The 20,194-nt window shown below is 46.1% G+C and overlaps 1 long non-coding RNA gene across 3 annotated transcripts in view; it reads left to right on the top strand.

Annotated features, from left to right (window-relative positions):
* The window catches only part of LOC118677021, a 75,872-nt gene extending 65,560 nt beyond the window's left edge, over positions 1–10,312 (top strand). Inside the window, exons 3-5 of one of the 3 annotated variants that reach the window (XR_004974295.1) lie at positions 8,195–8,366; positions 8,627–8,712; positions 9,565–10,312. This is a non-coding gene — a long non-coding RNA (uncharacterized LOC118677021). Of the gene's footprint in view, positions 1–8,194; positions 8,394–8,626; positions 8,713–9,564 lie in introns of all 3 variants that reach the window. The other 2 variants (XR_004974293.1, XR_004974294.1) reach the window with 2 other exon arrangements.
* Positions 10,313–20,194: the final 9,882 nt, after the last annotated feature.

Genomic DNA, 20,194 nt, shown 5'->3' with positions numbered 1-20,194 from the left:
ATGTTGAATGTACGCAGAAAGAGCCAGGGGGCTTTGGCTAGAAATAAAGGATAAAGTTTATTCAAGGGTCTTAGAGTTTACAAACTGGAAATACAGCAAGGCAAAAACGCAGACGTGTTTCCAAGAAAGAAAAGTTAAGAGCTCTTGTTGTAAAAGTTACATCCTTGAGTATAATCAATCCTGAATTCTTAGTCCTAGGATTGGCTCAGGACGATTACCTGCCAGATGCCAGGTGGTCTGGCTGCTGGATACCAGGTGGTGTGGAGGATGAGTGCAGGAGTCTGGTCGCATCCCGAGTCCCTCGGTGGGTAAGCAGAGGGTCAGCTGCAGTTTAATGCATGTCTAGGCATCACCGCAGGACTGGAAAGTTGAGAGTTTGAGTTCCTAGGCTAGTTAAGACAAAAAAAGCCATTTTCTCATGACTCAGCTCATGACATTAATAAGTCAGTAGCCACTTAGTTAAAGTGACTCCATTCCAAATTCTATTTAAATTTGTATGTTCTCTATGTTCACTCTTTTCCTGGAGGGTTTATAGGGCTCACTTTTCATTGGTGAATTTCAAACATAACTGTGGGAATTTAAAGCACAGGAAGAATAAACAACTAGTAGCCCAACTGATCAAATATCTCAATCAACCAGATCTCTAAGGTAAAGGAACTCAGTGAGGGAGGCAGCCTGGCTCCTTTTGCCCTGTATTGTTAGTAGTGGACACCTAGACAATCAAAGATTATGTCAGGCACTTGCATTACAAAAAGAAAAGCCAGATTTCAGGGCTTACGTTACAACTAAAGGCCTGATGCATGAAATTTGTGTGGGGGCGCCCTCTCGCAATCTGGGACCCCTCGCTCCTAACGTCCGGCCTGCTCGCTCCTAACCGCCTGCCTGCTTGCTCCTTACCGCTTGGTTCACTTCTCCTTAGCACTGCCGCAGAGGCAGGAGAGGCTCCTGCCACCGCTGCTGCACTCGCCAGCTGTGAGCCCAGCTTCTGGTTGAGCGGTGCTCCCGCTGTGGGAGTGCACTGACCACCAGGGTGTCTACCCCCTGGTGGTCAGTGTGCATTATAGTGACCAGTCATTCTGGTCGTTCAGCCGTAATGGTCGCTGGGCTTTTATTATATAGATTACTCCTGTCCTTGTGGTGATGCTGGTGTAAACAAATCCACTGTAAAAATACAGCATGTACAATGACAGTAGTTAGCCAGGCTGTCTAAGTGCGTGTAAGTGCACTCTATGACATCTGCATGACGATGAAATTGCCTAGCGACACATTTCTCAGCATGTACCCCGTCATTAAGCAGCACATGAACATACTGGAGATTTTAATAGCAAAGCTCTAGAAATGATCTCCATCTTTTCCTGAGATCTATCAATATTCCAAAAGACTTGCTATTTGGAAATGACAATGAGAAAGTCTCTTTGTTCGTTCCCCATGACCTTGCAAATGGCTGTTTATGCCAAAATTACATGAGTATTTGGACTGAATTTCTAAAGAAACCCAAATGAAATTGAGTCATACTATAGCTTTATTCAACGAGGCAACCACATGGGGAGGTTAATTTTCAAAAGAAGCCAGAGAGAAGTGGATTTACGTGATACGTTTCATAGGGCAGTGCTCACATTGCGAAGCTGGTAGGTGTGTCATCCCGATAAGATGTTGAAGATCATTAGAGTAATCGTGGATGTGTGTTCACCACCATACGAAACAAGTCCACTTCATTAATAAGGCTGGCCTTTAATTTCCCCAGCACGCTTTTATTTGTCCCAAATTCCATGAGCCACTCCGAATCGCATCCTGTGTTTATCTTCACACATGGCTTTCCTGCAGCCTCCAGCCCTCACTCTTGGCTGCTTTGGTCTGACATCAAAGCTGGGAGAACCGGTGCGGTGGGTTTGTTTTGTTTTTTAAATGAGATAAAGAAAAGGTCTGTTTGGAATGCTGCTGGCTTACTGGCAAATTAGGAAGCCTGTGAAGAAACCCTTGAAAGGTGTTCAGAAGTGCTGCTTCAGAGAAAATGGATGTAAAGGAATCACATTTGGGGAAATATTGACAGATAGATTCTTGTTTTGTTCTGTGATCATTTTTCCCTCCTCCAGTCTCTGACCTTCAGGTTTGAACCATGCTGACAAAAGCTGCAGGGAAGGGGAGGGTGGGCCCCATCTGGGCACCCTTTGGACTAAGCGCATCACCCATATTCTGCCAGGTACATCCTGGTCAGAACGGAGGAGAGAGGGGGGAGCCCATCCTTCTAGGAAGAAGGAGGTGACAGAGGCAGAGGGAGCACCTGGTGAGACAAGGTGTCCGAGTGACTCCTTCTAGGCCCAAGGGCTGAGTGTGGAGGCGTTTCAGGTGGGGTGAGGGCCGAGGTGAAAGCAGAGGTGAAAGAAGGGACATCTCGTGGAATGATTCTTTTCATGGGCAACTGCAAGTGTGGGCAAAAGTAGGTGGAGTGAGGGCCTGAGTCCTCAGACTACCCTTTTCTGTAAGTTTCCATGAATGGTATAGCTTACTACCTAGATAGCTAAAGGCATGGATGGGTGAACTTAATGGGGCAGGGGAGCTATTTTTTAAAAATACATTTTATTGATTTTTTTTTTCAGAGAGGAAGGGAGGAGGATAGAGAGTTAGAAACATTGATGGGAGAGAAACATCGATCAGCTGCCTCCTGCATACTCCCTACTGGGGATGTGCCCGCAACCAAGGTACATGCCCTTGACTGGAATTGAACCTGGGACCCTTGAGTCTGCAGGCTGACACTCTAGCCACTGAGCCAAACCAGTTAGGTCAAGGGGCAGGGGAGCTCTTAATGTGGTTAGGACAAAGTGACGCTCTAACCAAGGGTAGGGTGGCCTGCCTGCCTTGGCTGGAGACAGAGTGGAAGGTGAAGATCAGACCTCATGAGGCCTGACAGTTCCTCAGGGCCAGACCTGACCGTGGATGCCAGGCGGGGGATCCAGCGACTAGGAATAGGAGATGGAAGGCGGAGCAGGTGTATGTCAGCCCCAACACCATGCACTGAGCTGCCACCTTGAAGAAGAGCAGGGGAAATGGAGAAAGTTTAAAATGCCCAGCCTCCCCAGGAAGCCCAAGTTACCTGAAGACTCTATTTACTTAATGGAGTTTACCAATTGGATTCTATTTGTATTTGTCTTTCTTAGTGGAATAGGGGCCCACAAGGAATAGCAGAGACTATAGAGCATCAGTAAGCAAAGGGGTTTCTGCAGCAGCCGTCATCAACTCGGGGTTCCTACCCCCGGAAAGGCAGGCCCAGGTGGCCGTGGAATGTGCTGTTCCTCCAACATCAGCGCTGAGGAATCAGGTGCTATATAGTGTCGCTTTTCAGTTAGACATGGTACTCGCTTTAACATATAAAAAGCTCGTACAAGGCACATTCCCCAGCAAAATACAGAATCAACGGCCATGGGGAATAGTGACTTACTTTTCTTAATCAAATGCTCCCACCTCCCAGCATCTGGGCCATGTGGATCCCATCCCCTTTGGCTACTGAAGGGCTTGGCTTTGGAAAGTCCCATCGCTTCCCGGCAGCCTCCAGGTTTCCCTGGCTACTGCTGAGAGCATGCACTCGTGCTGTCATCCCTCCCATCTTTTGAAAATCATCTCTCGGCCTCATATCATTCTGCAGCTCTTGCTTCCTTTCTGGGTCCCCTTTCTATCAACATTCCTTACAATGACTGCGGTGCCTCCTGGCTCCTATTTCACACGTTGTCTCTGCCATCCTCTGTGGCCAGGCTTCTGGCCCCAGCATCCTGGGAGCACTGCTCTCGTCAAGGCCATCGTGACCTGCCCTGCTAACACCCAGGGTCAGTCCTGGCCCTCAGCTTGTGACAATGGACCACTTTCTGCTCCTGCAAACAGTTGCTTCCAAACACATTATTCTTGGGTTTCCTCTTACCTCACTGGACCCTCTTCCTCAGCCTCCTTTGCTGGTGTCTCCTCATTGCCATGACTTCCAGACAGATGTCACAGGGGTTGGTTTTCAGACCTCTTTTCTTCTCTCTCTGCACTCCTTCTCTTTATGATCTCAATCCATCTCGGAGGCCTCTCAAATTCACGTTTCCAACTCAGACCTCTTCCTTGAATGCCAATCTCCCGTATACAACTACCTACTCAATAGCTCAGAGGCATGTCAAATTCTTTCCATGCTGTGTCACCCTGGTCCATCTTTTCTCGCCTAATTTATTTCAGTGGCTTCCTAACTAGTCTTCCTGTTTCTACCCTTGTGCCTCTACAGCCTTTCTAGAAATAGTAGTGAGAGTGATTCTTTTTATGCATGTAGATCATATCTTGCCTATGCTTAAAACCCCAGCTTTTCTGCATCTCAGACTAAAAGCCCAAGTCCTGATGCTGGCTGTCGGGACTCCCCGCCCCTGACCGCCTCACTTCTCTCTACACACACTGGCTTTCTTGCTGCTTCTCACCAGGCAGATCCATTCCTGCCCCAGGACCCTTGCACTTGATGTTCTCTCCTTGTGTGGCATGATCTGTTTTCAGAACTCCCTAAGCTCTCTGCTCAGATTGGCCATGCATGAAGCCTGCACTGGCCACTTCCTTTCCCCCAGTGCCCTCTCTCCCTCCCAGTTTCATTTTCCTCTCAGCACCTACAGCCTCTTAGTGTGTATATATGCCATGCACGCTCCAATATCCTCCCTGCCCCTCCCCTCTAGCATGTAAGCTCCTGGAGGTGAGGGGTTCCTGTTTTCTTCCTGACTGTTTGCAGGCCCCAGAAGAATGCCCTGCACATGTGGGTAATCAGTACATATTTACTGAATGGAAAAAAACCCCCACATGCTTTCTCTTGTAGGACGTGATCAGTCGAGGTTATGAAATATTTGGAGTCAAGAATGAATCTGGTTGTCTTTTAAGATGCTTTCCAGGAGTCAACTGTCTTTCCTCAGTGTCCACTAGTGGTTTATGAAGTTCCAGCTTATAAGTCATACTCTAAACACCATTCTATAAGTAATAGTAATTTCAGTAAATCTATGCAGTAAGGAATGCTAATAAGGTCATAGTTTCCATCTAATTATTGAAATTCCATTTGTACATTTTCTTGCATTGAAACAAATAAAATAGAAAAAAATTAGCCATTTTTTATATAGCCAGGTGTTAGATACATAATGAAATATTTGTAACTCTCCTCTTTGTAGGTGTTTTTAAGAAAAATACTTTCTAGGGAACTTAAATTGAGCTGCCTGCCTGCTGTAGAAGCTCATGATAGATGAGTTAATATTGCCCTCTAGTGGAAAAGATGAGACATGCAGTACTGGAACCTGATATTCATAGGACTCCATTCTTTCAGTCCAGGGGATACTTAGGTATTGATGATTCCAATTTATCATCTGCTTTTTATAGTGTTGAGTTAAAAATTATAATTTAATATTTAAAATCGGAATAATATAAAATATTTAAATAATTAATGTACCAAAAAACAGACATGACCAATCAACTTTTAAAAAGTGTCCAGCCCTGGCCCATGTGGGTCAGTGGTTAGAGCCTCAGTCCATGCATCAAAGGGTCTTGGGTTCGATTCCAGGTCAAGGCCATGTGCTGGAGGCAACCAGTTGAAGTGTCTCTCTCACTTCTCTCTCCCCGTTTCTTCCACTATTTCTGAAAAGCAATGGAGAAAAAAAATCCTCTGGTGAGGATTAACACACAAAAAGATTCACATTTCATAAACAATGAAAAAATGTAAATTAAGAAAAGAGTGGTATTGCTTTCATCTATGAAATCAGTTAAAAAGCTTGAAAATAAAGTGAAGGTGTGAGCAAAAGAGGCATTGATATTGATGGTAGGAGCAGAAGTTGGTACTGGGGTCCTTTTTGTGTGTATTTGCCTTCTTTTCCTGAGGAGAGATGACAGTTCCCTCAGATTTTCAAGGGGGCCCAGGTCCCCAATGTTAAGAACAAATGTCCAAATTATTTCCCGGGGGCAATTTGACAATGTGTGCATGCAATCACACCGTGTGCCTTTCAGAGTTGTTTTGTATGCTTACCTACAAACCACCTCAATCTGCAACAACAGGAAAGTTCCAGATACATTACATTCCAGTCCTAGGATGGAGTCACTGTGGTTATCAACCATCGCGTCATAGAACTAATGATTTTTTTCACTTGTAAATTTTATTAACAAAGGAACTAGTAAGGGAGGCTGGGTAAGGAAACAGAATTCCTAAACCTGATTTTTAGTTAGTCTTTTTTTTTTTTTTAAACTGCAAGTCACCAATTTCTCTAAAACAATGGCACCATTGAAAGCCGTGGGTAAGTATGTCCATTTTCCCACCAGATTTTGTGTTTTCCGCAGGAACTTGCCTTCTGGGTCGTCAGCAGAGGCGGGGACAAGGAGGGGGCGCATTTTGGTGTTGTTGAAACACTGCACTGCTTACCAAGATAAAATTCCTACCAAAGAGAAATCTGACTCTGAAATACCATAAATGCAGCAAATAAAACAGGGCAGGGTCCTCAAGACACAAGATAAAGAGGAAAAAAAGCCAGGTGCAGGCCAGTCCACAGAAGCAGCATTCTGTGGTGTGAGTTTCCTTGTATTCATCTTTTTAATTGTGGGGCCTGAAGACCCTGCAGCATCAGCTGCCTCCAGGCAGGGGAACCTGTGGCTGGGAGGCACAGAGGGAGGACTCCATTATTTTTACTGCAAACCTTTTCTGCATCCTGTGCTCCCCCATTAAAAACAAAAACAAAATCTCTGGGTGTGGACCACCTCTTCAAATAATAGGAACAGAAAACCACAATAAAAATATTTTGCCATGACAAAAGCACTTGCAGGCCTCAGAGTCTGGCTCCCTCCTTTTTAAATTTTTTTAAAAATTATTTTCGTGGGCCCATGTATTCTTTTTTTGTTTGTTAATTGGTTTCAGAGAGGGAGGGAGACAGAGAAACATCAATGATGAGAGAGAATCATTGTTCAGCTGCCTCCTGCACGCCCTACACTGGGGATTGAGCCCACAACCTGGGCATGTGCCCTGATCAGGAATCAAACTGCGACCTCCTGGTTCATAGGTTGAGGCTCAACCACTGAGCCACGCCCGCCGGGCTTAGCCCCCTTGTTTTGAGCAACATCAGCATGGTTGCGCTTTCAGCTGACGACCATCCTGGGGCTTTTGGACAAGCTGCGCCACGAGTCTTATTTCCCACTGCAGGGTTTCTGAAACCCCTTCTTGCCAATGAAGTGGTCGTTAGCTGAACTATTAATTGCAATAGAAGAAAGTGGACAATACATGTAAGACACCAATTGTGATGTTTCCACTTAAAAAAAATCAGACGAAAGATCTGTTCTGAAGGAAGGTCCGATCCTTTCTCTGAGTGTCCATAGTGCTACACATTCAGGCTCCAGCGCAAATTGGTTGCTATGTACTCGTAAAACGGCTGACAGCCAGAGTTATAATTAGATCCTGCCTGTTTCCTTTGGAGTCTATCAGAAAGTTCACAGAAATGATGAGAGGCTCACAACCTCTGTGAGAGAATGGACTGTGCCCTTCTCCCCTCGCCATATGTGAAGTCCTGCCCCCACCTCAGAATGTGACCTTATTTGGAAAAAGGATCTTTGCAGATATAATTAGTTGCATCTGGAGCAGGGTGGGCTTTAATCCAATATTACTAGCGTCCTTATAAAAAGGAAATTTGGACACAGGGAGAACGCCATGTGACAATAAGGGCAGAGATTGGGGTGATGGTCTGCAGACCCAGGAACACCCAGGATGGCCAGCAAAGCCCCTGAAGCCAGGTAGAGGCATGAGCCAGATTCCCCTTCACAGCCTCGAAAGGAAACAAACTTGCTGACCTCTGATCCTGGACTCCTAGCCTCCAGAACTGTGACCATGAGGTTCTGTGGTCCCAGCCACTTGTTTGTGGTACTTCGTTACAGCAGCCCCAGCAAACGAAATATACCTTCCAATCCAAACGGGATCAAGCAGCGGAATCGACCTGGAAAAGAGAGGGCAAAATCACCTCCTTTTAAAAAAAAATTTATAATTTCTTTAATGGTGAAAGAAGACAATGTGCCATTGGCAAACACGAGAGAGTCTGGCTTCCACAGCATCCAGGGTTTAACAGGTGTGGCCGAGTGAGCAGCGAGGACGCGTGCCAGCCTGGTGCTGGGCGCTTTGCGTAGATGACTTGTTATCCCAATGACGCCCACTGTTGACATAGTTCTCTCGTTTTTACAGACAACAACGCTGAGGCTCAGAGGAGTAAGTGATGATCCCGCGGCAGCGAAGGTGTTAAGTCATGTTCAGGATTCGGGTCCAGGCTGTTTGGCAGGCATTGCCAGATTCGGAATTGCTAGAATTTAAGTTCACTGATGGTCATTTCAAGACACTTATTCCAATACCCGTCTAAGTATGCAGGATTTAATCATCGTTTTAGGTAAAATGTGGAGTGGCAAAGATGGCAGTGGGGACAGGTTGAATTGCTGTCCAGTCTCCAGAACCTCAACCAAGGGGTTACTGATTGCATGTATGTCCCCCCCCCCCCCCCCCAAAGATGGTGATTGGCTGAGTTTGGCATAACACGGAGAAGTGCACCTGATAAAGCTGACATTTTCTATGAAAGGAAAGAGTATGGATAAATTTCTTTAATCTATTTTTCATTGTTTTAAGGATGAAGAGCAGGCTCTACTCTAGGACAACCATCTGGTGATTCTGTAACCTGACGTCGTTTTATCAGATCAAGTGCATTTTCCTGGGTAAGAAATACCATTTTCTATTCACTTGTTGTATAGAATCTTTGGGTTATACGAAATGTTTATGACAGCAATCAAGTAGAAATCCTACAGGTTCTATAAAATTCTTACATGATGTTAACATTTATAATTTAATCGAATCCATACATGACATGTGACATAGGAGAAAATGATGTACAGTGATCATACTGAATGTTTTGAGGAATAGAAGAAATTCTCCATCTGACCCCCTCCACAAGCTAAGGGAGCTTGCTTTTCTTCTTTTAACATCCACTGTATTCTAAGGTAGAATTTCACTTAAATGCCAAACATTGTTATTTTATTTTTATTTTTTTAAAATATATTTTATTGATTTTTTACAGAGAGGAAGGGAGAGGGATAGAGAGTTAGAAACATCAATCAGCTGCCTCCTGCACACTCCCTACTGGGGATATGCCCGCAACCAAGGTACATGCCCTTGACTGGAATCAAACCTGGGACCCTTTAGTCCACAGGCTGATGCTCTATCCACTGAGCCAAACATGTTAGGGCCAAACATTGTTATTTTAAATATGAAATGAAATCTCATTTTCTTTCACCTTTAGTGATACTTTCTGATTGAATTTTGTAATCTGTTGGCACCTTTCCCATATTTGTGGGTAGTCAGTAAGGTGAGGGGGGAAAAGACGCATAGATACTTCATTTACAATTTTGTCACTTGGACCTAAATTAACGTCTAGCAAAGCTGTGGCATGTTAACACCCCATAAACAGTGGCATGTTTATTCACACCCTTCGCTCGCATATTTTGAGAGATTTGTAATTTCGTCCCCAAATGACTTCTAACCATTATGTTTCCTTTATTTCTGTTACACAGCAGCGCATGTGAATAAGCAGGGGAAGCGTTAAGCCCCCTCCGGGGAGCAGAGAGTTCCTTTAAATCACCTTTACAGCAGCACTTACTGCCCTGCTTTCTTCAGGGGCGTGACTTCCAATTTACTAATCCAGGTTCTCTGATGAGCTGTCTGGGGGCCTGTAACCCTGTTCCTATTTTCGGCGCTGCCCGACTGGTTATTGGCCTTGTAGCGCAACAAGGCGTTTGAAGCAAACCTCTTCTGTCCGACCAGACTCTCTTTAAATGAAGGCTCTGAAATGGGCCCAGGTGCAGAGGGCTGGGCTTCACCAGGTTCCCAGCCTGCCGAACCCTTCGCGCGGCCGCCACCGTCCACAGTGAGACCGATGGAGTGGAAAATAATAGCAGTCTTCACGAGGAGGATTCATGCATTGTTGGTTTCAGAGAACCAATCATTTAAAAACAATTTACCACCACAAACGGGATGCCATTTTAGAGAAACACGAATAGAACAGAAGTGGTGTTTCTAAGGATTTAACTGGCTGGCCCCAGCAAGGGCAGTGTGTTGGGCTTAGCCATCTGCCTGTGTTTTAGAAACACCACTGCAGCCACACTGTGCCAGAAAACGAAGAAACCGAGAGAAAACCAGCATCAGGGTCCTGTTCTCTTTAGATGTCATCATTCATTGCCTAAATCCCAGTTTCCTTTACTAAAACAGGGTATTGTTATTGGATTGTGTACTTCAATAAAGTGAAAACTGGGGTAAAGATGATTACATGAACTCTGTGAAATATTTCTTCATTTCCTCCTGCTGATGGCAGAGGCTGTGCCCAGCAGCTTTGCTCATGAACACAGGTTTTCAGTAAACTGACTCAGAGAACCCTTCTGGACCAAAGTGTGTATGTCCAGTATCTTTTCAATGAGAAGCTCCAGTTTCTACAGCACAGATGGCACCATAGAGTTACCAATGAAACACTTATCATCTCAGTTTTGTTTTCTGTTGACAGGGGTTATCATATCATTAATTCCCAAGTTTACTCCACAAGAATAGAGTAGAGTAGACTGCATTCAGGAATTATTTTTTATAGAATTTTTAGTGATTTTTCCAAGAAGATAGATAACTAAGCCACATGGGTCCCTCCCTCAGGCATGCTGTCTAGTCTTTCAAATACAAATGAACTAAGTACCTTTCAAAAGGAGTTTGAGAAGGATTGTACTAAGCATGCCTTCCCCTCCTCCCATTTGAGCCTCTAATTTGTGGCTCCCAATTAGAACATTGTGACAATGGTGTTTTAACACGGTTCCAACTTGTCCCTGGGAGCCCAGAGTCCACACCTTTCACTGGGGGATCATGAGTGTCCTGGGATGCTGAAGATGAAGGTGCAATAAGGCGTTTTTCAGATATGGACTGAGCAGCCTCAGGCACCTTTGCATCAGTCTTTCCAGGGGGCTATTTAAAAAAATATTTTTATTGATTTCAGAGAGAAAGGGGAAGGGAGAGAGAGAAAAACATTAATGATGAGAGAGAATCATTGATCAGCTGCCTCCCGCACACCCTACACTGGGGATCGAGCATGCAACCTGGGCATGTGCCTTGATCGGGAATCGAACCATGACCTTCTGGTTCATAGGTCAAAATTCAATCACTGAGCTACGCTGGCTGGGAGCAGAGAGCTGTTTTCTAGGTCAAATGTGAAAGGAACCAGAAGGACCACAACTCTCACTGTTGAGACCTTAAATTAGAACAGAGGTTCTCAACCTGTGGGTCGTGACCCCTTTGGGGGTTGAACGACCCTTTGACAGGGGTCGCCTAAGACCATCGGAAAACACATATATAATTACATATTGTTTTTGTGATTAATCACTATGCTTTAATTATGTTCAATTTGTAACAATGAAATTGGGGGTCACCACAACATGAGGAACTGTATTAAAGGGTTGTGACATTAGGAAGGTTGAGAACCACTGAATTAGAAGATGGGTACTCATTTATCGGCAGGACTGAAACTCATCCTCTTCTAAGAGTTTGGGAGGTGAGTGCATAACCATGTCTTTGGTTGAGGTAGAAGATAGTCAACACCATAAAACCCTTTCTTGGGACATTGTGAGGGGAGACAGGAGAAGAACCCAGGAGGTGAGAAGTCTTCCCACAGGAAGATATTTTTAATGAAGGGGCTTGAAGAAGCACCTACATCAACTAGATCTTCTGTTGTGACCTCTTTCAGAAAAGTCTCTGAACATGCCTGGGCTGCCTGTGAGCCAGCCCTGGGCCACTGACTTGCTAAGGGGGAAGGGAGGCCTGTCTATCCAACCCTCCCAGCCTTTCTAGGGGATCGTGTCAGAGTTTTGTGGGGGAATTACAAGAGCCAGGGAGGGCCCGTCCCAAGGCCACTGCTTAGGGCAGAACAGCCTGGCTTCCTGTCAGTGCTGATTTCTGGTAAAACCTCCTTCCCTTCCAGTCTCTTCAGGCCTTCCAACGATATTGCAGCCTAATTCCCTGCATTCATTTCTTCTATTTTAAGTAAAAGTGCTTTCTACTTTTCTGACTGAACCCTTGACCGATAGGTCTATTTCAAGCTCTTCAGGGAAGCTCAGTGGACAAGAGAGCTACCAAGCCCAGAAGGCCCCAGTAAGCTTTTTTGAAATGAAGATGGGTGGGCCTGAGGAGAAGATTTAACCGGACTTATCTTCCCAGTGTTAGGAGAAACTGCTGGGACACACAGAATGTTGTGGATTTGCTCCAAAGAACCAGGGCCATATCTATAATAATAAAAGCAGATTAGACCAGACATCCTTCTGGACGACCTTCTGGACGAAGCTGGGGCTGCGAAGGACAAGCTCCTTGCACGAATCTGTGCACCGGGCCACTAGTTAATTAGATAAAAGAAACAACATGGATGAGAAGCATCAGAAAATAGCTGCAAGCCTTTCAGAAAAAAGCCCGCTAGTAAAATGTAGGCCAATGGTCAATCCTTAACTGTCCTCCCCTCTTGTATTCTTTTTAATACTCACCCAAGGATATTTCCCATTGATTTATAGAGAAAGTGGAAGGGAAGAGGAAGAGACAGAGAAAGAGAGAGGTGCATGCCCTTGACTGGAGTCAAACCCTGGACCCTCAGTCCATGGGCTGGTGCTCTATCCACTGAGCTAAACTGGCTAGGGCTCCCCTCCTCTCTTTATAGAGGATGAGTATGAGGAATGGGAGTACCCAGGTGCATGGGAACAGGGCATGTCTGCTGTTCTATGAGCTGTTCGGAAACCTGAGGGGGCAGGAGGAGCAGTGCCTGGGCCATGACAGAAAGTTCCCCTCCCTTGGTCAGCCAGGCAGGGACGAGAGGGGAGGCCATGCTTTGTACCTGAGACACTTATATGGGTCAATGGTGAGATACACAGGCATCTCAAAAAATGTGTAGGCACTTGGAATGATGATAGAGTCAGTGCTTATTAACATACAGCTCATTTTCAAAATGTAAAAGAACCTACAGAAATGAATCAATACCTGCTTGCAAATTGATGATCATTCTGGCCCAGGCACTGCTGATAACACGAAGCAATGGAATCACAAACATCAAGCATCATTTCGTTCAGTATTTGTGTGCCCTCAATTCATCTACTGTTGCTGGTTTGGTACCATAAATGTTATCTTTTATGTATCCCCATAAAAAAAGTCTAGTGGCACTTTAGGATACATTTTCTTTGTTCAAAGCTTAGTCTGGTTTCAGCCATTATTTTAAATCAGTTAAACCTGAAAAGGAGTGAAAATTAAGTGAGTTACCTGCGGTTAAAGTGTGCATACATTTTTGGGGACAACCCTATATATTTAATTTGCTTCCTCTTTTATCACCAACACAAATGCTAGCGTGCTTTCCATGTGCCAATGAGATCCAAAATCCAATAAAACTAGGCAACTCTTTGTGTCTGACCATCCTGAAATGCACTGGAAGGTCTCAGGAAAAAGTCTTGATGTGAAATGATTAGGATTTTATAAATACTTGGAGTTGACCCAAAACAAAAACTTTGCATCCTCCTAGGATGCTAACTGCACCAGAGAAGGAAAGAAGCCACACGCGTCCAGAGAGGTCCTGATGAGGCCACGGGCCCTGCGGATGGTCAGGCTGGGAGTAGCTGGGAGCAGGGGAAGGTGATTGAGGCAGTGTCTTTCCTAAATGATGTGACTCACTCACTGTGTAACTGCCGACATTTCTCTTGATATTCCACAGCTGATCGTGGAGCTGCCTCCATAGATTGTTTAATAAGACTAACAATGTTCTGTTCTTTTTATTTATTTATTTATTTATTTATTTATTTTTTTTTAGTGCAGCCAGCTCCTGCTTTTTGTCTGTTAGGTGCACATTGATGCCATCAAAGTCCCATTTCTCTTTTGGAAATTGGAAAGGTTGTCAACAGCTTCAAGAGTGCAGTGTTTCAGAGCCAAACAAAGCTTTGCCTGCAAGAGAAATCGCGGTACCCCGTGTACAGATGGGTCCCTGGATGCCTGGCCCTGCGCTTGGCTTTCCTGCAGGGTGACATGTCGGAGGGACTTACTGCTTCTGACATGGACATGTGTTGGCATCAGAATCCTGTCAGAAATCCCGAGAGAGTTTGTGCTTACTGCTTGGAAAGGTGTCAGATTCCTAGCTAGCATCTTTTCAGGAGATTTTGTCAAGAAATGGGAGCAGACACGAAGTTCTTCTCTATTATATCATTTATTGGTTTCCCAAGAGTGAATCTGGAAACTAGCGTTGGATATCAGATGGAAGTTTCTTTTGAGAGAAAAAGAAATTAAATCTACTCTTAGAATAGATTTGGCATGGGAGTAGTTCATCTATGGCCTGGCTTACCGGGCAAATATTTTTGGTTGCATATTTGAGTAAATCTTTTGATTCAAGGTTCTGCAGTGACAATTATGGGTGCCCCTGAAAAACTGCAAAGTCTTTGACCAGGTGCTGCTGGAGATGGCCAAGTATGTGAGTTTAATGATGCTGGAAAAGATGTACTTTTGTAGTCTGAAAATGGGGATGCATTATATAGGTTCCTGGCAATATGGTCGAGTTTGTTTGAAAGTTATTTTGGGTAGGTAACCTTAAAGTCGGAATTTGGATTTGAAATTCTTCCTTGATGATAAAGGTAGCATCAATGATTTGGACTTTGCTAAAGATATTGTGATAATTTTATGTATCTAACTTGATTGGACCATGATGTACCAAGACACTTGGCCAAATATCATTCTGAGTGTTTATGTGAGATTGAGGTTAACATGAAAGTTGAGTGAGTGAAGCAGACTGCCCTCCCTACTATGGGTGGGCCTCATCTAATGAAAAAAAAAAAATCGAACCCTCCCTTGAATAAGACAGAGTTCTTCCTGCCTAACTGCCTTCTAACAGGACTATTGCCTTTTTTTTCTGCCTTTGAACTTAAATAGAAACATTGATGCTTCCTGGATCTCAAACCTGCTGGCCTTTGAACTGGAAGTACACCATTAAATATCCGGGGACTCGCCAGCCTCCATAATCATGTAAGCCAATGTCTTACTATCTATCTATGTATCTGTATCTCTATCCGTATCTGTATCTCTATTCATATTTGTATCTCTCTATCACCATTTCTCTCTCTCTCTCTCTCATCTCAATCTCTATCTACCTCTCTCTATCACTATCTCTCTATCTCTATCTCCTTTTGGTTCCATTTCTCTGGAGAATCCTGACTACTACACGTACCATCATTGATGTGAGGACAGAAAAGATGACTTGACTAATTTATGGTCAATTTAGAGTCCTGGGGAATCCTGGTGTTGCTTGACACAAGATTGTTTTAATTTGGCAAATCCAGTGATGGTAGTTTTGATTCCATTTACTACAGAGAAAATGCTATAATGTTCAGATCTGGCCACAAAACTCCTCTTAGAAATAATTCTCTTTGCTGGGAATTATACTTCAATAAATGTGTCACTGGGACAGATTTTTTCACTGCCCTGTTTTACCCAAATGCTGGACATGGTGACTTGCCCCTCCATACTTCCAGCTCCCTCTTTGAGGTACTTTTGCAAATCCTGAGCTTTTGAAAAATGAAGTGTCTAGATGACACATTTTGGATGGGGGAGTTGAGATAAATGTCCTGTTGGTGGATGACCCATAAGTGAGCTTATTTCCCAGTCAGCGATGGGAAGAAAGCTAACATAGCCTCTCGGTGGAGTTACTGGCAGGGCTGTGGGTGGTGGGTGGGCATTGACTTAGGTTGCACTGGGCTCCCTGCAGAAGGCACTTTAGAGATAGGACTCCCCTTGGTGGGACTCTGCTCTTCCTCCCGCCTCCCCTCAAGTGATGCTCTAGTACACGCCCTCTCCCTCTCACCTCCTTGCTCAGGTAACCCTCACTTACAGTAGTTCCCATGGAGATTTGAGGGTGGACTTGTCCGCCTCTCCTTCAGTTTTCTTTCTAATAAATTATGATGATTAATTCCATGCCCTGTTTTCCTCAAGGCTTTCCTGTTTCCACTTAGCAGCCCACTATAGATGTAAAACAGAAATCGAAAGGTGAATAAGACCAGAAATCCAACAGAAAACCAAAAACCTACACTATGTTCTTTGTTTTTTATGCCTGCCTTTATAATTGTAATTTTTTTTCAAGGCAAATTGGCTGCCTCTGGCAGACTGTGGAAGGTCAGTATGAGGAGTGGTACAAGAACAACAAAAACAAGTTACAAAGATTATCACTGGGACAAAAAGGAGCCCCTTGGTGCCTAGACCTCAGTGAGTCCCAAAGTTTACAGATTGGCCCAAACTGCTTTAGAAAGAGAAAAACTTAGAGCCAACAAAATGGTACAGCATTGCATGTCATTGCTTGATATGACCCTTCTGTGGAACCCTTCCCCTATCCCCTTCCCTGAAAATCAATCAAATCTATTAAGATCTCAAAAGCTGTGTGAGAAGGGACTAAGCTGGCCTCATTGTGGGGTGGAATAAGGCAGGATGTGAAGACATCAGAACTTAGAAGTGAGGCCAGGCAGATGCCAGGGGCTGCAGTATCAGCAGGAACCTTGAGATGGGGCTTTGGATTTCCTGAGCTATGAAATTATTAAGCACAAGGAAATTTTATGCAAAGATCCAGGGGGCAGGGAGACCTCCAGCTGACTTGAGAGTTATAATAGCTCGCCTCCTTGTGATTAAGCAGTTACTCAAAACCAGAAATGGAAGCAAGTTGACTGTTGAAGCTGACAAGTGTGTTATGTCAAAGATCACTGTAATTTTAATGTCTTATCCTTGCCAGATAACTTCAGAGTTCTCATTTCTGAGCAGTCATCAAGCTAATTTTCATTTCATTTGAACAATTTTTGATTTATTTCATGTTCTCAAGAAGTTGCCATTAATTCTTCAAGAAAAAGAGGGGGCAGAGGGGAGAGAGAGAGAGAGAGAGGGAGAGAGAGAATGTACCAGTCAAGGCTGATAAAGAAGAAGAGGATTTTATTGAAAACATGTGGTATTGTTCCCAGAGTGTCCAGGAGGACTGATGACCAAGCCTCATAAATCAGCAGGAACAGTGGTAGACTATGCAGTCAGAGCCATGGCCACGACTGCACTCCATGACCCAACTCAGGGAGGCATTGCTGCCTTTACAGCTTCCAGGGCACCTCAGTGTTCACCACGCTGCCAAAGGAACTGAAATTGCACACATTTGCTACTGTTCCTGTCTCTCAAATGGGCAATGTCAGGCTGCTGCACTAAACTGGTCAAATCTTCCTGGAGTCCATGCCCTAACTGTCAGGGGGCTGGGACCCGAAATTTGTGGCTTCCATGGTGAATAGTAAGCTTGAGCAATCCCTGGGGTTAATATGGGAGTACTATGCTGAGAAGTCAAAAGAAAAAGGAAATTACAATTATCTAATCAATAAAACAGAAACATGCAAATTGACTGCACTTCTGCTACACCCCAAGCCACGCCCACCAGACAGTCAGTGTTACTATAAGCAAATTAACCCAACCAAGATGGTGGCTGGCAGCCACAGGGCTGGAGCAAGCAGGAGGCTTGGTTGCCCTGGCGATGGAGGAAGCCAAGCTTCCTGCCTGCCCTGGCCGGCTGTGGCCTCTGCTCAAAGCAACAAAGTTTCAATTATAGAAGATAAATAAATCCCAGATACCTGCTTCTAGCCAGCCTCCACTGGGAGCTTGGGTGGCTGGGGGCTGTGGCCAGCCTGCAAACAGCCATCAGCCCCTCACCCAGGATGGCAACACCCTCATGGGGTGCGGGTCCCTGCTGGGGGGCTTGGCCAGCCTGCAAACAGCCATCAGCCTCTCACTCAGACTGGCCAGGCACCCCAACAGGACCCCCCACCCTAAAGGGGGTGTGGCCAGCCTGAAAATGGCCCTTGGCCCCTCACCCAGGCTGGCCAGGCACCCCAGTGGGGACCCCCACTCTGAAGGGGCTGTGGCCAGCCTGCAAAACATCATCAGCCCCTCACCCAGGCTGGCCACACCCTCATGGGGTGAGAGTCCCCGCTGGGGGGCTTGGCCAGCCTGAAAACAGTCATCATCCCCTAACCCAGGCTGGCCAGGCACTCCAGAGGGGACCCCCACCCTGAAGGGGGTGTGGCCAGCTTGAAAACAGCCCTCAGTCCCTCACCCAGGCTGTCCACACCCTCCCTCAGCAGGGACCCTCACCCCATGGGGGCATGGCCGGCCTGAAAACCACCACAGGCCCCTCGCCCAGGCCACCCCACACCCCAAGGGTACCCCCACCCTGATCCAGGACACCCTTCAGGGCAAACCAGCCAGCCCCACCCGTGCATCAGGCCTCTATCCTATCTAATAAAAGAGAAACACGGTAATTGGCGTACGACCGCTACCCTTCCCATTGGCTAATCAGCGAGATATGCAAATTAACTGCCAGCCAAGATGGCGGCCGGCAGCCAGGCAGCTTGAAACTAACATGAGGCTTGCTTGCTTCAGTGATGGAGGACTCCAATGTTCCCTGCCTGCCTTGCTGGCCTCTGAGCCCGCAGTTTAAGAAACATTGTAACAAATATAGAAGCTAAACAAAACCCCAGAAACCAACTTTCAGCGAGCTGGCATCTCAGAGCTGGAGTTATACATTGTTTCGATTATAGAACCTAAACAAACCAGATACCTTCTTTCAGCAGCAGAGGCCTCAGAGATGGGGCCAGAGCTAAAGCTGGCCCAGAATAAAAAAAAGAAAAAAAGGAGCAGTTGGGAGCTTCAGTCACCCGTCAGCCTGAAAACAGCCATCATCCCCTCATCCAGGCTGGCCAGGCACCCCAGTGGGGACCCCCACCCTGATCCAGGACATCCTTCAGGGCAAACCAGCCAGCCCCCACCCATGCACCAGGCCTCTATTCTGTATAGTAAAAGGGTAATATGCCTCCCAGCACCGGGATCAGCGGAGCCACGAGGCCTCCAGGCACCGGGATCAGTGTGACAGCGGGCAGTGCCCAAATCCCCTGATCGCCCTGCGGCTCTGTGTGTGACAGGGGGCGGGGCCCCAACCCCCCAATCGGCCCTACCCTGAGCGTGACTGAGGGTGGCATCACAACCTCCCAATCCGCCCTGCTCTGTACATGACAGGGGGCGGCGCCCCAACTCCCTAATCGGCCCTGCTCTGAGCCTGACCAGGGGCTGCACCTAGGGATTGGGCCTGCCTCTGCCACCCGGGAGCAGGCCTAAGCCAGCAGGTCGTTATCTCCCGAGGGGTCCCAGACTGCGAGAGGGCACAGGCCAGGCTGAGGGACCCCTCCCTCCCCCACGAGTGCACAAATTTTTGTGCACTGGGCCTCTAGTCTATACTAATAAAAGGGTAATATGCTAATTAGGCTGGGAGACCTTACAGGAGACCTTCTGGACATTCTTCTGGACAAAGCCATGGTGGCAGGGCCGAGGTAGAGGCAGTTAGAGGCCAAAGAAGGGAGGGCAGTTGTGGGTGATCAGGCTGAAAGGGGCAGGGCCATTGTGGGTAAGCAGACCAGCAGGGGGACCATTTGGGGGCAAGCAGGCCATCAGTGGGGGTCAGTTGGAGGTGATCAGGACAGCGGGGGGAGCAGTTTAGAGTGAGCAGACCAGCAAGGGGACAGTTGGGGGCAAGCAGGCCAGCGGGGAGGGAAGGTGGGAGTGAGCAGGCCAGCAGGGGGTGCAGTTGGGGTTGATCAGGCCAGCGGTGGCAGGCAGTTGGGGGCCAGCAGGCCAGAAGGCAGAGTGTGGTTAGGGGCAATCAGGCAGGCTGGCAGGCAGGTGAGCAGTTAGGAGCCAGCAGTCCCGGATTGCGAGAGGAATGTCCGACTGCCAGTTTAGGCCTGATCCCTGTAAACCGGCAGTAGGACATCCTTTGAGGGGTCCCAGATTGGAGAGGGTGCAGGCCAGGCCGAGGAACAACCCCTCCCCCATGCACAAATTTCGTGCAACGGGCCACTAGTATATAATATTGAGAGAAATTATTTTTTTTATAAAAAGTGTTTCTTTTTCTATGTTGCCTATGTGAAAGTGATAAACATTCAAAGCAATAACATAAATTGTGCATAACAGTAGGCATGGGTATTTTTAAATACATTTTTGGGGGGACGATGCAGAAGTTTCATGAACTTTTTAAAAAGCCAGTGTCTTCTCATACTTTCCCCAAAGCCCAATTTTCTTTCTCATCTCCATCATCCAAAG

The sequence above is a fragment of the Myotis myotis genome, unplaced genomic scaffold (assembly GCF_014108235.1).
Source record: "Myotis myotis isolate mMyoMyo1 unplaced genomic scaffold, mMyoMyo1.p scaffold_m19_p_2, whole genome shotgun sequence".
Lineage (NCBI taxonomy): Eukaryota > Metazoa > Chordata > Mammalia > Chiroptera > Vespertilionidae > Myotis > Myotis myotis.
The sequence above is the reverse complement of the archived record's forward strand: the minus strand, read 5'-3'. Positions and strand labels throughout refer to the sequence as shown.